General features: G+C 44.9%; 1 protein-coding gene across 2 annotated transcripts in view; it reads right to left on the bottom strand.

Moving 5' to 3' along the window:
• The window catches only part of BMP1 (bone morphogenetic protein 1), a 984,430-nt gene that overhangs the window by 567,401 nt on the left and 396,998 nt on the right, over positions 1-20,031 (bottom strand). The gene's annotated exons all lie outside the window — the stretch shown is intronic.

Below are 20,031 nucleotides of genomic sequence, written 5' to 3'. Positions count from 1 at the left end.
AACATATTGTTGTGATCAAGCGGCGAGGCAAGCCGCGAAACGCGTTAAAGTTCCTAACGCGCACGGATATTTTGCACTTTGGGAGAGCCTTACTGTAATGGCTTTTTAACCCTTTTGCCACTTTGCAAGGCATAAATAAAGACTATATTTTATTTTCAACTTTGATGTCCGGACCTTACTATTTTTGGAAAAGTGAAGAGTGCTACGCACCCGGCCTGACATTTTCAGTGCTTTGAAAATATATATATCTGTATATATATATTTGGAAGGATAGCTCAGGGGCAACGCACTTGCTTTGGGAACAAGAAGATGCAGTGCAACACGGGTTCAGTTCCTGTTCCAGTGTTTCGAAGAGGCTGGCATTAAGCAAGCTATAAAGGCCCAAATAAAGTAATAAAAATGGGCCTTTTCCAGGTGTGATATCCTGGAGCTGCTCCGGTTTACATTTCCCAAATAAAAAAACTGCAATTGCCGTAACCTGCAACACGTTGCCCTCTATCTCCCATCTAACAAAAAAAACAGTGAGTTACTTAACAAATAAACAAAAACAGAAAGGTGATTGCTGGAAGGTTTCAAACCATTCATAACCACTGGCACAGCTCTGGGCAACCTTCTTGACCATGGTTTTTCTGGTTTGACATGTGTTGGTCACTTGCTGTTTCCAGTCTTTGGCCAGACACTTGCCAGGCACTGGATGTCTGCGCTTTGGGGTTTATGCCTCTTTGAGATGCTCTGTCTGTTTATAGTTTAGCCCGAGTGATGTACAATAGTCCAGGTTGTTGTATTGGACATCTACTTACATTCACAGTAATTTGGTAATATGGGCCTATACACACTGATATTAACGCTACATATGGTGATCCATTCTTGTATTAAACGCATATCATATTACAGTGATAACCACATTTTTCTTAGTGTATTGAGAAAAATGCTATGTGATGCCACTTACTGTTTTGTCACTTGGGGGTGGGGTCAAAGACATCACTTCCTGTGATGTCATCAGAGGTCAAGAGTCATGTGATTTTACTTCCGCTACCACTGGCATTTTGGTGAAATGACATCCCTTATAGAACGCTTTCTTGCTTTTTCTGATTTACAATCTATAGGCTCTGGTTAGTCTTGCTAGGGCAGTTTGGTTCTGGGCAGCAGGGGCAGTTCTCAAGGTCAGTTTCAGATTGTGCTTGAGGGCTTTTAGTGATTTGAGGTTGGTGGTGTGGCTCCTGATCTCAGAGGGCCGTTTTGTTGGGCTGACGGTTGTGAGGGTGCTCGAAAGCCAGTGGTCGAAGTGGTTCCTGGAGGGAGAGTACTGGGAGTGAGGTGAGGAGGGAGTTGGCTAGATCTGGGGTGATAATTACTGTTCCAGAGGGGAGTGAGAGGGGCGGGGAGGAGGGGGTCGGTGGTGGTTGGGTGGTGCCTTGGGCATGGGCCGCGGTGGTCAGTGGTACAGAGAAGATTGCTGAGTGATCTGTCCAAGATAAGGGGCGTGGAGGCAGTGTGGAAATGATGTTGTGATGCTAAAGATTGCATCCAGTGTGCATGGGCGTTGATGCTTTGTGTCAGGTTGAGGGCTTCTAGGTGGTCTATGAGAGATTGGGTCATAGGGTTTGAAGGGGAGTTAAACCAGATGTTGAAGTCTCCTAGGATGGTAAGTGTAAATGTAGGTTGAGGTTAGTTGTCACAGCGTCACAGTGTGTCTGTGAAATTTGTGTTGTAGCCAGGGGGTTTGTAAATGAATAGAAAGCTGCACACGGCAAAGGGAGAGGGGGAGTTTTACCAGAAGGGATTCGTAGTCTGTGGTGTTGGCTGAGGTGTCCTTGATTAGTATTGGGAAGTGGTGTAGTATCGCATGTCCTCCACCTCTTCGCGATCTGCTCTGAACATAAGGTTGTAGCCGGGTGGGAAGGCCTTGTGCACAATGGGCTGGTAACCGTCAGCAAACTAGGCCTCTGTGATGAAAAGGATGTCTGGGTTTTCGTCTGTGATACGGTGAAAGATGTAGAATTTTCTTTTGGAGACTGATCTGGTGATGAGGATGCAGAGTTGGTGGGGTATGCTTGCAAGTGCTGGACGGGTTAGGATGGGGATTGTAGGAGGGGCAGGAGGGGAAGGGATTGGTCGAGGTGTGAAGGGGGAGAGGGTTTGGGGGCGGGCGTGGGGTTTGGAGGTGGACCGAGGTGCAGGGGAGGGGGTGACAGGTGAAGCAGGGAATAGGTCTAGGACCTTGTAATGAATTATGTTTGTTGTGTGAATGTGTAACTATGAGACAACACCTTGACCTACAACGGGAAGATCCCAAAAAAGGGGTGTGCTGTAACTATGAGCTGATGCAAATATATGTTGAAAGGGGATGGTAGTTTGACTCCACGGCATTGTCTAGCTCCTCCCGGCCGTTTGTACAATAAACTTGCATTATGGACAAATGTGCACTCGCTTCTTGAAAGGTGGGCCAACTTTGGGTTAAGTTGATCAGAGGTCCACATGATCTTTGGTTGGAAAACAGAGAAGCAGGCCCTGCACACCTTCTGTTGGGACTGGAAGACTGACAATGCAGAAGAAGGTAGCATAGCACAAGCTGAGAATCCTCAAAGTTCCAATAATATACTCCCAGCAGCAAGGGTTGCAGCAAGGTAGCAGAGGAAAGAGCTGGTCTGTCCACCCAATGGTCCAGTGACAGTTCTGGAGGCTCAGCAGGCCATCACCCACACAAACACCAGACAAGCCACCCAACACATTCCACTCCGCAAACTCACATGCACACAAAAACAAGCTTTTACCTACTTGGTACCCAGGGAATGCAACACTTCCTCTTCACATATGCACTGCATCCTCCATCATGACTTTTAGAAAGAGCATACCCAATTCCTCACACAAAAAACACTGTCCTCCTCCACTGTTATCACTTGTGCATCCTAATATTCTGATCCTTTTCTGAAAATATTTGTAACTTCTTTTTTCAACTCGCACCTTTTCAAACTTTGAACCATATAACGAGCTACGCGACCCTCAAAAAGTTAAAATAATTTAAATAAATAGATCCCCAATCTAGGGTCGGTGTTCGGTAATATGTTCAGAATTGTGATAAATCTTCCTGACCTGTGTCAACCCCAGAACCTTTTTCTTGGACTTGGGATCATTCCTCCTTGTTCCTTGGTGGGTGGGAATCTTTTTCCCCTCTCAGCTAGTCTTTTACTCTTTTTATAGGTGACCTTTTTAGGTCTCCCCATAGTGTATGGTTGGAGTTATAGTTTCCTATAACTTTTGGGTTTAGGCTGGGTTATCCCTTTGGGTGCCCCTGTTAGTTTCTCTTTATATGTACTTGGGTGAACTACTGTTCCCCGGCGGTAAAGAGGCATTTTCATTCCCTTTACATTTTATATAGTGAGCCAGCATACCCCACCTTATGGAGTGCTAGGGGGGATACAATATATCCCCCTTGCCTACGTACCTGCAACATTTTTTTTACAATTGCAAGTTTACTTAATGGCTGGTGCCAGTGGTTTTACCTTAGTGACTTTCTAGGCTTATTACTCACAGGCTGTTACTTCAGCCTAGAATAGTGGGTTCCTTCTTTTTGCCATTTTTAAGTATACTTGCTGTTTCCAAGGTCTTCCACTGCCATTCTAGGCAGGAACAGCCCTCAGTGGAAGTTGTGTCTTTGGCGGGAATCCTTTGTATTCCCAGACTAGGCTCCAGAGTGTCTGAAGGCAGGAAGCGGGGGAGGAGTGCAAAACTCTGCAGCCCTCCATCTTTCACTTTGCCTGAAAGGAACCAAGTCCTTGAACAAGATTCAACTCTCACCAAGGGTGTGAAGATTTAACCGGGGGAGAATTAGTCTCCCACTGTAACAGAAGATCCCTTCAGACTGGAAGTGGGTGCAAAGGCACTGCAGACAGAACAAGAAGGTCTAAAAAACAAAATGTTGTTTGGCCACTAAGGGGAAATCAAAATTAGATGACAAATTGAGCTTCATCGCAGTTTGTGTAGTACCATAGTCAGGAGCAGAAGAGGAGGAACTGCATACAAAAAACTGCCTGTCCCAAGGAAGGAGGAATGCAACTCCCAGGGAGACATATAAGGCCTCTCCAAGAAACAAAGCAGGCCCTTCCTGTTGGCCGGTGTGGTGAACAGGCCATGAAAGATGACCCCCTACATTGTGAAGATCAGTTGAACCCTCAGTCCCAACTTTCCTGAAAAATGGCCAGTGGTTAGGATGGGGCAAATGTGCAAGGGCGGTCCTGAGTGGAAGAAGCCTGCACGCACATCTCAACACTTTTTTTTAAACAAAAGGCTGTTGAGTAACATGTTCTGGCTCATCCTCTTCCCGTGGACAACACCCCACAAGTATGGCGGAAAGGGGACAAGACCAAGGAGTACTCTCAGGTCCACATTGAGTGCAAATGGTAAAACTCTGTACTGAACGTGAAGGATCCCCATTGAAAAAATGCTGAAACAGCCTGCCTGTCTTCTTTTGGGTAAGCTTTGAGACGTAATTTAGGAATTTGGAGGTTAGGGCCTCAGCCTTCTCCTTAGTAAAGACGGTGACAAAATGACTACCGAGTACAGGGATGAGTAGTGACTAAAACTCCTACAGAGCCCCTCAATACTAATACATCATTAGTGATCCTAATTTCAAAGATGAAACAGGCACAGCTCGACAGGCGTACCTCTGTCTCTTTAAATGCAGAGGGTAGGCTATTCCCCTTCAGGAAAGATGTGAGCTAGCAGAGAAGCAGGAACAACAACAGTAGTATCACAGTACCAATATAAAAGAACATCACACCAACATCCTCCAAAAATAATATACTTTATTAAACTAAGAGTACACACAACTAATAGACACTAATGACCCAGCCCTGTAAAGGAACACAGAATACAGAATTTTGAATAAAGGGTCACTCTGGGTTGGAGAGCAAAAGGAGCCAGGCAAACAGTTTCTGCAGCAATGTTCCAGTTCATGGTATTGTATTAAATAGGTAAAGAGTGTGGTTTTCAATGTCACTGGGACCCTTTTAAGTAGGCCAGTGGGGCACAGCCAATATAAGTGCCTTTATTCTTGCTTTGCATACTTTTCGGTGCCAAACCAGGATTCTGGGCACAGAGCCGGGGTCGATGCATGGAGTGGCATCGATGGGGTCACATGACGCAGTGTGGCAGCTGTGACTGTTTGCAGATCGAAGATACTGGGAAACTACAGACCATGTCAGGTCTGCAGTGCTGGAAAAAAGTCAGCAACATCCAACGCAGAGAAGCAAAGAGGAAAGCGGGTTGAACACAATCTTGTGGTACTGCAGCAGCGACAGCTTGGGCAAGTGATCCTGCCCTCAACGTTGGAGATGGCTCCGAATTCCTCCCTAAGACTCTTTTCCCATCACTCTTGTACAAGATTATTTTTACATTCACTGTGAAAATTTCTCTTCATAAAACCCACCTAGGCATCTAATAATGACTAATGCCCTAGGTGTCCTGGCCATAAGAACAACATTGTCAGCATACACCAGGAGAGAGAGACTCTTCTTAGACCCAGCCTTGGAACGTCAGGGGTGGACCGCTCTGATGTGGTTTGTAACTCATTTATATACAAGTTAAACAATATTGGGGCAAGCACACGCTTTGGCGACAAGGAATGGAGAGACTGACCGAGTGGTGCAATAGCGACTGCTAAAGACTTTTATTAAATGGAAAGTAAATCTATCTACCCCTAACTCTAAGTGGCTTTCCCTATGGAAACTAAGGAAACTCGGGTGCTTCTCAGGAAGTCAGTGCGAGTCAAAACAAAAATGCACCGCTCTGGTCACAAAGGCTCCCATACTATCCCTATCACTACAACAAAACACCATAAAGTCCTGGTACTGTTCGTAGTCCGGGAGAATGACTCCCTTCGCCTGGATGTAAAGTGTCCAAATGCCTCTCAGGTTCTTCAAAACAAAAGTTCCACAAAATTCTGTGATCCAACAGAAAAAAACAAACAGTCCCATAAAGTTCTCGTGCGGCTAGGAGAATGACTCTCTCCTAGCTGGTTCCCCAATGTCGTTCTCCTTTCTTAACAAGGCATGTACCTCCCCTAGGAGGTTCTCACAATCTCTAGATTTGGTATAATTCTTCATCCGTCCCAGTGGGATGATGAAGCTGTTCCTGAAGTTCCTCTCGACTCCCCAGTACCACCCTCTAGTGAGACTGGCCAGGGAAGTGTTCCACAAAAATGGCTTACTGGATTCTGTATTTCTTTCTGTTTATATTAAGGGTTTTTCTTCATGTCTTGAAAAAAGGCAAAGTTAAGGTATGAGCTGTAAAGGCAGGACTCTTGGAGGGACTTGGTGTTGACCAATTACCAATGTGTACTAGAATGATAACAGAAGATGATTGGGGTTTGCCTCGCTGGTCCCATCCTAGATGATTCTGAGGTGTGTGAAGAATCTAGTAATATCACTGGTTGTCTGGAGTGAAGCTTCACCTCCGTGGCCAGGGAGAGGCAGACACTAGGCAACTCTAACCCTGGAGGTGACTGTCGGAGGACCACATAGGGGAAGACAAACTCCAGAGGGGCAGAAGAATACTAGATTAAAATAGTCTTACAGTCACAATTCCCAATGAAAACATATATGCCTGTGCAACATGCATACATACATGGCGTATTGTGGTATGGATGAAGAAATCCCCACCTTACTGCATTCAAACACATTATGTGCCTTCCCACTCCCCACCCCTTTCTGGTACTGAGACAAGGAAGAGGGATGGAGTAATGAAGACATCTAGAAGCGGTAAGCCAACGCTGTGTTGTAGTCTTTGGAAAGCGTTACTGCATGCTGGGAATTTTAAAGAACTGAGAAAACACCAGAACGAAGAGAGAGACAGCGGCTGGCTCTGTTGGTGACTTGCTTGGATGCCGGTCAGAATGCAAAGGACAAGCAGACCACCAGAAGCAGCGCTGAGGCGGACAAAAATGGTGTACAAGAGAGGGGAGCCGAAGGAAGCTTACTGCTTGAGGCCCCGAAGCAGTGAAAGCCATGCACAGCAGAGGAGGGCAAAGAAAAAAGCTTATGGGTTCATGGGAAGCATACAGAGTCAGCGAACCAGAGAAGATGGAGAAGGGAAGACAAGAGGAACGCTGAAGCTGCTCGGTAAGCCCAGAGAAAGTGGACAGGTTACCAGAGCGCGTGTAGGTGAATGTCGCATTAAGTAAGACCATTGAAGAAGTTGATACAGATGCAAATAATATTAGAAAAGGGTCGGTGACCCAATGTTTCAGAACAGTAACTGGTGTATGAACAGTGCTGGAAAAAGAGTCGAGGACCCCATATCTGAAGGAAGAAGTGAATGCAGAAACAAACTGTAATAAGAAAGGGTAGGTGACCCAATATTTAGAAAAGATTGTTTTGTGGATGACAAAGAAAGTGAACTTTGAGAAATAATATGATATCCTGGCAGGAAAGTAAACCAGGAGTGGGAAGAGAAGTAAACCTGAAGTTCAGAAAAGTGTCAAACCAATACACAAAAGGGAAGAATTATACCTCTTTTTGGAATCAGTGAGAAAGGAGTAAATAACCTGGTAGGAAAGTACACCGGGGACAAAGAGGAGCAATCAATGTAGAAGGGTAGAATGATACCCTCAGAAAACAAGTGGAAGATATAGTGTGTTAAGAACTGGAACAACTGAGAACTCATCCGTGATAAAGTGACAAAAACCACCAGAAGGAATCTAGGAGAAAGCTGATCCCTTTTCCTGGCAGAACTTACTTTCTTTGCTACACCTTAAACTTTATATTTTGGAACTCCGGAAGAAGTATGAATGCATAGTCTACAGAAATCCCTGTGTGCACATTATATCAAGTTTAGAGTGTAAGGGCATAGTAGGGGCTTTGGACACAGGACAGAGGATGCTCTTTGTTTGTTTAACATCCTGATGCAGATGTTCCTTAGTTTTATTAACCTCAGTTTAGGGATAGATGGTATTTCCCCCAATCCTCTTGTTGTTTTGAGAAATAAAAGTCTATAGCAAACAACAAACATGCACTGTGTCCGAGTCTTACTCTTGATCCCTTACAGGTGTGTACAGGGATTCTTTCCTTTGGCAGGGGTTTCCCCAGCTATTCAGTGTTTGGATAGAGAAGGAGAGCATAAACTATCCCCGGCCCTCCAACCCTTTTAGGCTCTTCATTTGGACTGTCCAGGTTCGAGAAGATAACCCCCTTTTATGATGTTTGAGGGAGTTGGGGTTCCGAGTTCCTGGACAACATATCTTCTAAATCACTGAGGTACGTGCGCTCTGTTAATACTATTGACTGTTCTTGCATGTTGCCTTAATTTTCATCCAGTGCCTAAAGAGTTTCTTAAACAGTTCATCCGCTCCCTTCTGTACTTTGGTTAACTGTTACCTGTATTGGGGTCGGGATACTTCACTGGGTCAGTAGGATTTTCAGATGATACCGCCAGCCTTCTCTTTGTGGGGTGCCAATTATTAGAGCCTCGAGTGGCTCGTTTCTATGATAGCGATGATGGCTTTGACCGTCCTCTTGTAGGCTTGGTTGCCACCACTCCTCACCAATTTCCCCCGGCTTGTTCTCAATTCTCTCTACCAAGTCTGCGGTACCCGTCTCAGCGTAGTTGTCGGACTCGACGGTCCATCCACTAAAGGTCACCCCACTGCTGTACACTCTGTCTTTCTTTTGGGACCTCTGCGGAGATGCTTTCCACTTGTCAGGATAATTTGTCTCACTGGGGCAAAAGACCAATCATTCTGGGTTGCGGTCTTATTTTTGCTTGCCCACTACCAAGTATAGTTCTGAAAACGTTAGGTGTTCTGTCTTCATACAGAACGCATGCTCCAGTCTCCACTTCTACTTCTCCTTACAACATCAGAGTGGCCTACAAGGCGTTCTTGTGCACTATCCTGCACCACACCCTGCACACCACTCTCTCGAGCCATCCTGTTCTTCCTGCTGCAAGGCATTGGTCACCAAGCCCTTCTCGCTCTTTCTCACTCTCTCCAATACCATCCTTGGTACCCTTCCTGGTACTCAAACGCCTTTGTTTGTTTCTGATGACCTGAAATAGTAAGGCCCACTCTGATGTAGCGTCCATTTCATGGACTACAGCTATGGTGGTGTTTTTTTGTGGTCGCTTGTAGTATCCGAGAGTTTCTTTGTGTCAGTACCTAAACCATCAGGGTGGTTCGATGTTTCACAGTAATACATGGTTTTAGTAATGAGGCTAGACCCATAAAGTTTTGGTCCTATCGTCAGCCTATTGGGTTGCGGTTTAAAGGGGTTGTGCCTCCCAATCACATCCTTATCCTCAGGAGTCTCTATCCATGAGATCCTTCCGTATGTTAACACCCATAGGGGGCTATTGGTTACTGGCATCACCTCCCTAATCTCATGGTGAGGGCTTCTCCCCCAGGGAGAAGTGACACTATCTGAAGGATCGTCACAACACCCAGGTCGTAATCCTCTTGTTGACTTAAATGGTCATGTGCAGGTGCCCCCCCCCCGAATCCTGTATCTGAGAACACAATATGTGTCAGAATATAACAAAGTTATCACCTTCAACAGCTCTGCAGGCATGCTCAGGTCTACCAGGATGGACCACAACTGCTCTCTATCCACCAGATCGAAAGCAGTTAAGAGATCCATAAATGCCAGATGGATGGGCGATACATACTTTTCTATCAGTAACAATAGTAGCATGATTCACTGTTCCTTTTTTATTTTTGTCCATATCTTTTTATTTTTTTATTATTTATTTTCAAAAGATCACAACATAGCAACATATGTACAACACATATAAACATCAAGTAATAATCACAGCAATTCAACTAATTATATACATCAGAAAAATCCCCCTTCTCCCCAGGAGTCACAATACAATCAATAAAACAGGTCTAATACAGTAAAAGAAATGTGCCCAAAATCTTAATAAATAATGCATCTTTCTTTTCTCTCCGATACAGCACTCTCTCCATATCAGCTAGAGAATGCATCTCCGCAATCCATTCCTCAATAGTAACAGGGGTAGACTATTTCCAACGTCTCAAAAAGAGCTTCTTCCCCACCATTGCACCACGAAAGACCCATTTCTTCTGAGTAGTAGTCAGGTCGTCCAGCAAGTCAATGATTCACTGTTCCAAGACCCTCAAGGAAGCCCAACCGGCAATCACATAGGATGTTATGAGTATTAACCCAACTCAAAAGATGTTCCGTATTACGTTGTCCATTATCATTAAGGCTGCATGTAATGTCCCGGGAGGATAGCTCAGCGGCAACGTGTGCGCCTTTGCAGCAAGACGACAGGAAGAAACACAGATTCGATCCCAGGGTCCGCACTTCGAAACCTCTGGTTTAAGCACGTTATAAATACGCAACTAAGACAAAAAAAAACAATTACACAACTTCAAAAAAAAAAAACTTCCTGTAACAGCGCCTCGATGCCCGCGGGCTGTGAGAGCGCTTTAAAAAAATGCAATAAATAAATAAATAATGCAATGGGGCGATACAAATCAGGCAACGTTTTGTCCCCCTTCTTATAGATAGGGACAATAATTGAACAGTGCCAGATAAACAGGATTTCAGAGGCCTGCATGAATGCATTACAAATGCTGCAAAGTATCTGGGCTCACAAACCTATATTTGAGGGGTACAAATCTGCTAGAAGATAATCTGGCCAAGGTGGTTTGTTGGATTTTTGCCTTTTAATCCCCTTTATTATATAATTGAAGTCGAATTGAAAACGGCCCTGCTCAGGGTCACTATACTGGCCAAGATCAGTTCAGGTCTCTACCTTTCCTCTGTCTTCGGTTTCTTCTTAGGTGACAATGGCAGAGAAGTCATCCACCGAAGGGTCAACTTGCACATTTATTTCTCAAATTGGCTTCGGGGTAAGCGCGTTTAGCCACCATTGACCAAAAGCCTCTAGAATCATTCTTCTCCACCACTTCCAATAGGTACTCCCGTGCTTTATATGCTATATCCATTTCCCTTTATGACAAGTCCTCTTATATTCTTCTATTTTCCCACTTACCAAGTCACTATTTCGCAGGCATGACCTTAATGCATCCCATAGTTGTTTGCTGGCTTCTTTACAGTCTTTATTGTGCCGGCCTTGGGTGGGCTTGGTCACAGTAGATGCACTCTGTTTTTGACAGACTGGCAGCAACAATTTTAGCCATTGTTTCAAAAGCAGACAACATACTATCTGGGTTTGCTCTCTTTTAAGCACTCCAGTAGGAGGGGAAGACTACCGACATATCCAGATTATAAACTATGTAGGGCGCGGGGGAGAGGCGGGGGATGTCAATGCATTCCCATCTAATCCTTCGGCTATCAGATGTTAGTTCACCCTCTGCCAAAATTGGCACTGGGGATACTTCATGGCTACAAGACGGGCTCAATTCTGTTACACACCTACCAGTCTTATCAATTTCCTACGCTGATTGTGTAATCAATTATCAAGCTAACTTGGTCACCCCTTAAAAAGGTACCATGCACTGGTGAATCGGAAAATGTTCTCCCATTGATCACTTGTAGCCCGTGTTCAACCAAAAACATCAAAAGATAAACCTTTCGTGCAACTTTTAGGCCTTGAAGACAATCAAAAGGTGGAATCCCCAACGCCAGATCCTCCCCGGCTACTAAAAGATCGTCCCCCACTCCGCCGCAGAGCTTGCTGTAAAAATCACCGGCCACCAGCCCAAATAAGTTCATAGAAGACACGGCTGGAAGCTTAGACTGACTGAAGGCCTTGGCTTCCACCACCAATTGTGCAGTGCGTGGGATACCAGTCCTGAATTTTCATCACCCAGAAAACATTACTTTGCCTCCGGATTCTGGTCCACTTGAACATTGGGATCGGGCAGGAAGGGCCAAACCACTGGTGACCAGGGGGGAGGAGGGAAGGCGATGCACAAGGAGGGGCCCTGAAATGGTAAAGTGTTGGAACTGAGCCAGATTGGGACTAGTGCTGTAGATGCCAGCGGAGGACATGGAGGCTAAGGGTTCAGTGGAAGAGCAGTAGGAGAAGCAGAGACCACATGATTTGCAGGCAGCATCTTACATGGTATGACCCCAAAAGAATCCTTCATTGTTTTGGTGGACATAATTTGGCTACACTGTGTAGCAAAACATTTCTGCTGAAAAGGGAACACATTTGAGAACCAGACAGTAGGAATTGATCTAGTCGAGGGAGAGTGGATGTACACAGACTGCATTGGAGGAGCCCAGATCGGGTCTGGCAGCTGTTACACCAAACGGGGCAGCAAAGTACTACTTTATCCAATGAAAGGTGAGATGCCCTGTAATACGAGGATGTAGCGTGCCAAACCGAGAAGGTAAAGCCTCTCTTAAGCATTGTCCTCCACAATGTAAAGGGCCTCCCAGATCTCCCAGAAATGTTGGCCATTCCCCAGGCTGGACCTGCAGTTGAATTCCAGGATCCAAAGTCTAAGAAATGGGGCCTCTGCAGAAGGAAATGGACAGGCCTTCCTCCTTGATTTGAAGATGCTGGCCTGAAGAGGAAAAGAGGCAAGTTAATACTGCAACCCTGATAATAGGTGGTAAGTGAAGGTGGCAAAGGCCTCTTTACAAACTGGGACCACAGTGGCAAAAGGGAATAGCAGATGACAAAGCCAACTCCTGTGAAAATGAGCAAGAAAAGACACTTAAAAGTCCTCTGGACAGACTCTAAAAACACAGCCAGCAAGGTCACAGGGATGAACTAAAGCCAACAAAGCAGCACTTCATGGGAAACCCTAGAACAGTGAACGGTGTAAGTAGGTCATGTTCCAATCACAATTACCTTCAAAAACTCACTGATCAACGTCAGGAAAAGGGCACATTGAGCCACGCCCAGGGGATTATACAGGGAATGAGCCACTAGAGCAGGATGTCTTTGAAAGAAGAAAATAAGCATTCTCTTCAGGAACTCTAGCTGCTTCCCTAGCATTTTGTGTAAAAGATATTCCTAGCAACGGAGGTGAGCCTACAAAGGCTAAAGTGAAAGCACATCATAAAGTGCACAAAGGGCTTAAGAGCAATATTGGCCAAAGCACCCCAAACACAAATGGCATGGTTTGGCACCTAAGAGATAACTTTGGCAAGAATGGCACTATTGAAAATACAGAGCACAGGGCATAAGGTGAAGCTGCCCGAAAGAAAAAAGAAAAATGTCTGCAGTGAGCAAGAACTAATGTGCAGCTGCTCTAGGTGATCCTTTCCTGTTTGTGGGGAGAAAGTCTGGGAGTGTGGCACAATGGGGTGCATGAGGGGAAGGTGCAGGTGCCGGTATGCCAGCAGGTGTGGGCACACATGCATCCCGGCTGTCCCCATGGGCACAACATACAGCATGTATGGAGGAAAGGTGATGTGACGCAAGACTAAATAAATACTATATTGTCTTTGAAGTCAAGTAAAATTATGTGCATGCTACAGGTACATAGACTGATTCAGAAAGTCTGAATTTCACTGAAGTAATCAAACCGGTTGGGGCAATTGTACTAAATCCCTAAATATAGGGAGGATGTCAGAAAGAATGTATCCTTTAATATGATCTGTTCGAGTATGCTATGCCAAATGTATTGTACACCCTGTATTGTATGTAACTAAGCCTGCCACAACCAACAACACTGCAATGCCCCTGGGCTGTATGTGCGCTATAAAAATGCAAAAATAAAAATATAAATAAAATAAAATAAATTGTTAAAGCAAAATGAGTCCTTCGGGTACCCAGTGGCTTTGGGGTACTTCAGGACCTGTATCAGCTCAAGTGGGAGTTAGCCTCTCATAGGAATTAAGAGGAGACCGAGCAACCTCGAATTGGCTGAGTGGGATTGATACTTACTGTACCTGATGTTATGGTACCCACGAATAAAACATAGGCTCCCAGTTCCAAGTATAGCCTGGTGATGCAGTTTAGTTATGTTTAGATGCCTCTCCAGAAGGCTCTGCAGTCGGGAATCTTGGCATTTTCCACCTGAATCATCATCGCTTCAGGTCTTCACATGGTTTAAGGTCAGCATTAGCAGGTCACTATCTATGGTGATATAGCAACAGGTCTAGTGGTTAGAATGGTCTGAAGGCAGGTTAGTGAGGAGAAGGTGCTTTGTCAAAGAAGGGTAAACTGCTAGTGCTGGCAAGCGGTGGAAATTAGCCAGTGGCAGAAGTCACAATTCTGGTTACTAGAAAGGGCAGTTGTACTACAGCAGTTTCAGTTCAGGTAAGAACAGTCCATTTCCGAACAGTCCATTTCCAACACAAACGGTACTTTTACAGTTTGCAGATGACCTGCTGCTTTTATACCAGCACTCCAGCCCTTTCCGGTACTAGTGCTCACACATCTGTTTCACGTCTGTGCAAGTACAAGTAGCATGGCTTTCTCTGGTATTAGAAGACCCCCGAGGCTTATGACCAGATTAGGACTGCTGGACCAAGGAGCAGAGGCACACGGGTTCATTGTCAGATACGTCTGGGGCAGATGAAGGGAGACCGAGCTTCCACATGGTCCTCTTCAGTTTGACAGCTTGTTTTAGTTTGGACATTTCAAATTAAGGATGCAGACTCTGGGGACAAAAAGTTAATTTGCAAGCCGAGTGAATATCTGCTTCCAATCAGAAGAGTGAATCCTTTGAGACTTTTTGCGGCCACCGAATCAATGGAAGGCTCTTCCAATACAAACTTTCATGGGCTTCCTTTCAGATGTGGATTCTGAGCAGTATTCTAAACATGCCAGATTATATTGTTGTTACTGCAGTCCTAGTTTTCTGAAGCATGCAGTAATCATGATCATACATTGCTACATCTGAATGCCACACACTCTCTCAGACTGTTTCTGTACCACCCCCCCTTGAGAATGCTACAAACACTAACCATGCACACATGACACGAAAGGAAAGCCAAACCTCTCCAGATAGGTAACGAAGGAGAACGACAAGGCTTAACTCTCAGGTATGGGTAGTAGGTTGACAGAGAAACAATTGGCCAACACACATCTATAGAAACACACCACACTGATCTACTGAAAAATATAACAAAGACATACATATAAAACTATCAGTTAAAAAAGTACTGATACATAATAACAAGATATCAGCATATTATAAAAACAGCAATGCCTGCAGAAGTACTCGCCTAGCCATAAGATCTTAATGTGGACCCTTAACAAAGGAAATCGCCAAACATAAAATAACAGCAGGGAAGGGAAATCCAGGGAACACCATACAACCTGGCAAGCGGGTAAGTACCTTATAGGCCTGCACAATAACATGTCCAAAAGTCAAAACCCAACCCTAGTATATGTACCCAGTGAAAATGCGCAGGGGCAGGTAAATTGCCATAGTCAACTTCAGGAGCATTCCAGAATAAGTTCACAGTTCCTTTGGGATGAATGGGAAAAGTTAAAGGGCCATCTGCTTTATTTGAGGTACATCTGCTCTACCCCATAGTTGCAGATTCTATGGCAAGTAACCCCAGGAAAGGCCGCAGTGACCCGGAGTGACCCCAAGCAAGTGTTCTAGAGGTCAGAAGATGGACCCAAGACCCCAGAAGAAGTATCATGACAGGAGGACCTCCCAATAGAACTCTTTGGGAATTGCAGTAAAATGTTGTCTTCAAGGAATCTCTACCACAGAGCAGAGGGACACTGGAAGGCGAGTATACAAAAACAATAAAATCAAACCCTCAGTCCCCCCGACTCAAAGGCAATAGTTTAGGTGAACACTGCTCCAGCAGCACAAAACCACACAGTGGGTAAATGGCTCTTTCCCACAGGTGCGGTTTTCTGAGATTGGTTGCCAAGGACTTGAACCCAGACGATTGCAGTGACCCAGAAAAGGAACAAAAACTCTTTCCAGGACCTGGACCCTCAAGCCTGTATTGGAGAATCGGGTGAGGAATACCACAGGAAGATAGTGGAACCTGTGAAAACAGATCCAGCAGTTGGACAAACAAAAGAAGGCATCAGCATAACAGCAAATGGATGCAGAATGGGATAATGGCTGGAGGCACTCTCAATAGTCCCAAGCTGATGGCCTTGTTTCAATACCCCTCTGGGCACCAGCAGCAACCCACAGCTAAGCAGATGATCAAGGCAGTAAACAGCCGGGAACATGGTTCCTGAGTGGAGGGCTTGAATCTAGTCGATATGGGGATTCCCCAGGAGTCTCCTTGGATTGGACTTCCTGCGGCAAAAACCCCAAACCGGGCTATGCCCATGCAGTTAGCAAGTTACCAGATGAGGGATTTAAAAATGGCAAGAATCTGCAGTAAAACTCTTTGCAGATCTGCCACTTCCAAGTTACAAGGAAGCAAGAGAGCGGTACAGTGGCATGATAAAGCGTAAATATCATTGCACAAACGAGCTGGGGAAAAATGGCCAGATCACTGGTCAATAGGACTGCCACTCAGCCTTAGTCACCCCACACAAAGTGAGGGTGTAGTCTAGGGACCTGCACTGCCTAAACCAGTTAGGACCATATGAAGTCTGCCACTGTGGTCTCACAAAGAGCCCACATAGTCAGAACAGTCACTTTAAGGCTTTTCTCGTGGTCACCTAGACAAAGAAAGCCCTGAAACACAAAATGTCAGAGAGTAGAATTAAAACGTTTTTTAAAAGGTAAAATACACATATAAATGAAAATACAAATGGTACATTGGAGTACAGATGTGGTTAGTGAATTGCACCCCTGCTGAAGCCAGACCTTAAGCAAAGCTACTACCGACCTACTTCTTAAAACCTGTGTAGGTTGATAAAATCACCCTATGTCAATAATGAGGAGCCAGAGAGGCACCCTTGGATCTGGCCACCTTCAGGACAACCCAATATCATATACCTTGAGAAGAGGCTTCCCATGGGAAGACGGTGAGCAGAGAACATGCCACCTATGCTAAATCTGCCCACGATGTGGCAGTCAGTACCAGACTCAATGCTGTTGAGCCTCTAAAGACAACAATAAGGTACTTTGAAGAGGCCATGTCCCCATGTGCCACTATTGGGACTTAGTGAAGGGGGGGGTTACCTTCTTTTTCTTCTCAAACACTCTTCAACATTTATATTGTGCAAATTAATGGACTAAAAACACCATCTTTGCCCACAGAACCATTCTACATTTTCTGCTATGTTTTTAGTTTGTTGGTTGCATTTTAAGTACATTTTTTATAGAACTTTCATTGAACATGCTTTTATTTTGAAACCACTGTACTTTGTTCTTTGTCTAGTGCCATCACACTGCTCCTAAAAGATAAAGCATGCCTTCAGCCTGTGCTATCACTTAAGGCGAAGGAGGTACACCTTTCGGGCTGTGACTGTTTCACCTATATAATCCTTTAGGATTTGGTTCACTGCTGGCTTAGTATTAATGTGGGGCTACATAGAGCTGCCAGAAGCCTCCAAGGACAGGTGTACTTGTTACACCATACTATGCCACAGGCACCCAATGTTCCTAATCGTTATCGTGTCTAGGGTGCAGCCCTTGCTGCTTCCCTTTTGCCCATGCTTGACCATCTTCAACAAAGCCCTATTCTATGCACAGGGCATCAGACACCTCCCCCCCTCATAGTTTTACCTGATAGCAGGGCAAAGTACTGCCATACCCAGGACTCTGTGGGCTGTATAGCCGAGGTTGCCGTCCTCTGTAGCTTCTACAGGCATGGCATTCCCCCCTCTACTGAGACAGGAGCAGGATGAGGATTCTCTGCCACCTCTTCTTCCTCCAACTGCCCCTCTTCCTCTTCAGGTATGCCTACTACAACTGGCTGTGGCACCACCGCAGTATGGTCCTCTGTGAATACCTCAGCCCCGTCTGATGATGCAGAGACTCAGTGGTGCAGGCCCGCGAACCAGCACCCACAAAGAGCATAGTGCCTAGTCCTCCAAACAGCCATCATAGGGGAATGTTACTTCTCCTCCTCTCCACCTCCCTCAAGCTTTCTCTCATTTTGCCCCTCAATGTTGCATCCAGCACTTCATTAGAACTGCAACAAAGGCCCAGGTTGAGAACTGTGCAAGTGTGCTCATTCCTCAACCTTATGGCCCAAAAATGTGTAGCTTGAGAACCAAAGCACAGTCCCCAGGTGTGCGAACAAACAAGAAAACAAACGTTCCTTCGCTGTATAAACTACAACTAAAACCAAGATACTGCTTAATACTAATATACCACTACTTCTACTGCTAGTACTATTACTACTACTGGTGCTACTACATATAACAATACACCTAAACAAACAGAGGGACAATTGGAAAAACTGGAAATGGAAAACAAAGTGTTTAACATGGCCTAGTAGGGCGGTAGAGAATGTTATGGAGCCCTGTTGGCAATGGCAGCACTTACAGGGCCCTAACATTTCCCTGGGGCCTCGAATTTGAAGGAATACAAAATAAAAGAATGTTGGCGATTAGGTGAATCACAAAATTATTTTGCCAGGCCAGAAAAAACAAGCAGCTGAAGGCCTCTAATGAAGGGCCTGGACAGCAGGAGACATTGCATTCCTGCCAAAATATTACCATTAACTTGTAAGATAATATCTTATCGTGGCCACAATGATGCACCGTGATCAGAAATCCTTACAGCAAAGACTTGTTAATATTCTGAATGAATCAATAACGCACCTCATCCACAGAAGGAACTCTACCAAATCATTAATGAGATTGGAAACTCCAATTCCAGCTGCAAAGCTCCTACACATATCCAAAATCTTTGTGATGATATCGCCAAACATTCCAGTAGCAAAGCACTAAACATACAGAAAGCCAAGAACGCCAACCTCACCAGGAACAGTTTTAAACCAATATCTGATCCAAACGTAAACAAATTGGTGAAACCCAGCAACTAGGTCGGCCCACTGATTGACCCTTGCTCCCTGAACATCTGCAAAAAGATCCTTAACAAGAACACACCAGGCGTTCTACTTTTGCAAATTAATCAACTGCTCATTCAAAACAGGAACTTCACCAAAAGCTTTCAAAACTGCCTATAAATAAAACACTGATGGTGTCCCAAATGAGCCCTCCAACATGCATCCTATCTCAAACATAGCATACCCAGCCAAATAATTCTACGGAGCTATTTATACAACCACATCTAGGACCACGTAGAGTCTAATAATTTATAAGATTGCTCACAAGTCAATTTTAGAGCTATGAGAGGTACTGAATCAGCACTAGTTTCTATTTGGGTCAACCTCAAAATCACAGCAAACAACATCATCTCAGCTTCATACTCCTCGGTATCACAGATCGATGACAAGGTTAACCACAGAACACTAAATAGAGGTTTTGAAGAAAAAGGACTCCATTACATAACTCTACAATGGATGAAATATGGTTTTAATGGACAGAACAGAAATTACCTGGTTCCCACGTTTTAGTTCGAAGCCATATCCTTTCTCATTGGAGCTCCCCGGGGATTAAGCCTCTTGCTGCTCTGGGAGCATTGGGAGACCTAACAATATTCAGCACATAGTTTTTTTTTTATCAGAACCTATGCTACCATGTAAAAAGCCAAGAAAACCGCAATGAATGCTTCGTCAGCCGCTGCCCTGACGACGCCTTCGATGTCTATGGCCATGAAGATGATGCATTTTTGTTTAAAATAGATGTGTTTTGGGTTTGGGGGTGGTGGGTGGCAAGGTGAGGTGGTGGGTTAGAGGGGTAGAGGGGAAAACCCAGGCATTTAAAAACAAATCCGGCAAAAACGGCTGCAGTGAAAACAACGATGGGTAAAATGACAACTGTTAAAATAGCCGCAATGACAACACGGGAAACCCTAAGGAGTGACCACCAGCTGAGACAGTCAGAAATGAGAAGTAAACAAGAAATGGAGCGGACGGGCCACTTTTGGTCACAGTACACGGTCATGTTGGGCTTACCTTCACTGGCATTTTAACAGTTCCAACACACATAAGCACAGTAACCAGTGCCCCATAACCCAATCAAAGAAGCTACGCCCAGTTACTACTGACCTGTAATCCTTAATTTGCAACCAAACCCATTTAGTGCTGACCCGTACATTTTCCCCCACAGCCTGACAATCTTGCTGCAGCTCCCGACACC

Source organism: Ambystoma mexicanum, chromosome 10 (genome assembly GCF_040938575.1).
Source record: "Ambystoma mexicanum isolate Mex_15411 chromosome 10, UKY_AmexF1_1, whole genome shotgun sequence".
Taxonomy (NCBI): Eukaryota; Metazoa; Chordata; class Amphibia; order Caudata; family Ambystomatidae; genus Ambystoma; species Ambystoma mexicanum.
Note: the sequence above shows the minus strand (reverse complement) of the source record. Positions and strands in the feature narration are given on the sequence as shown.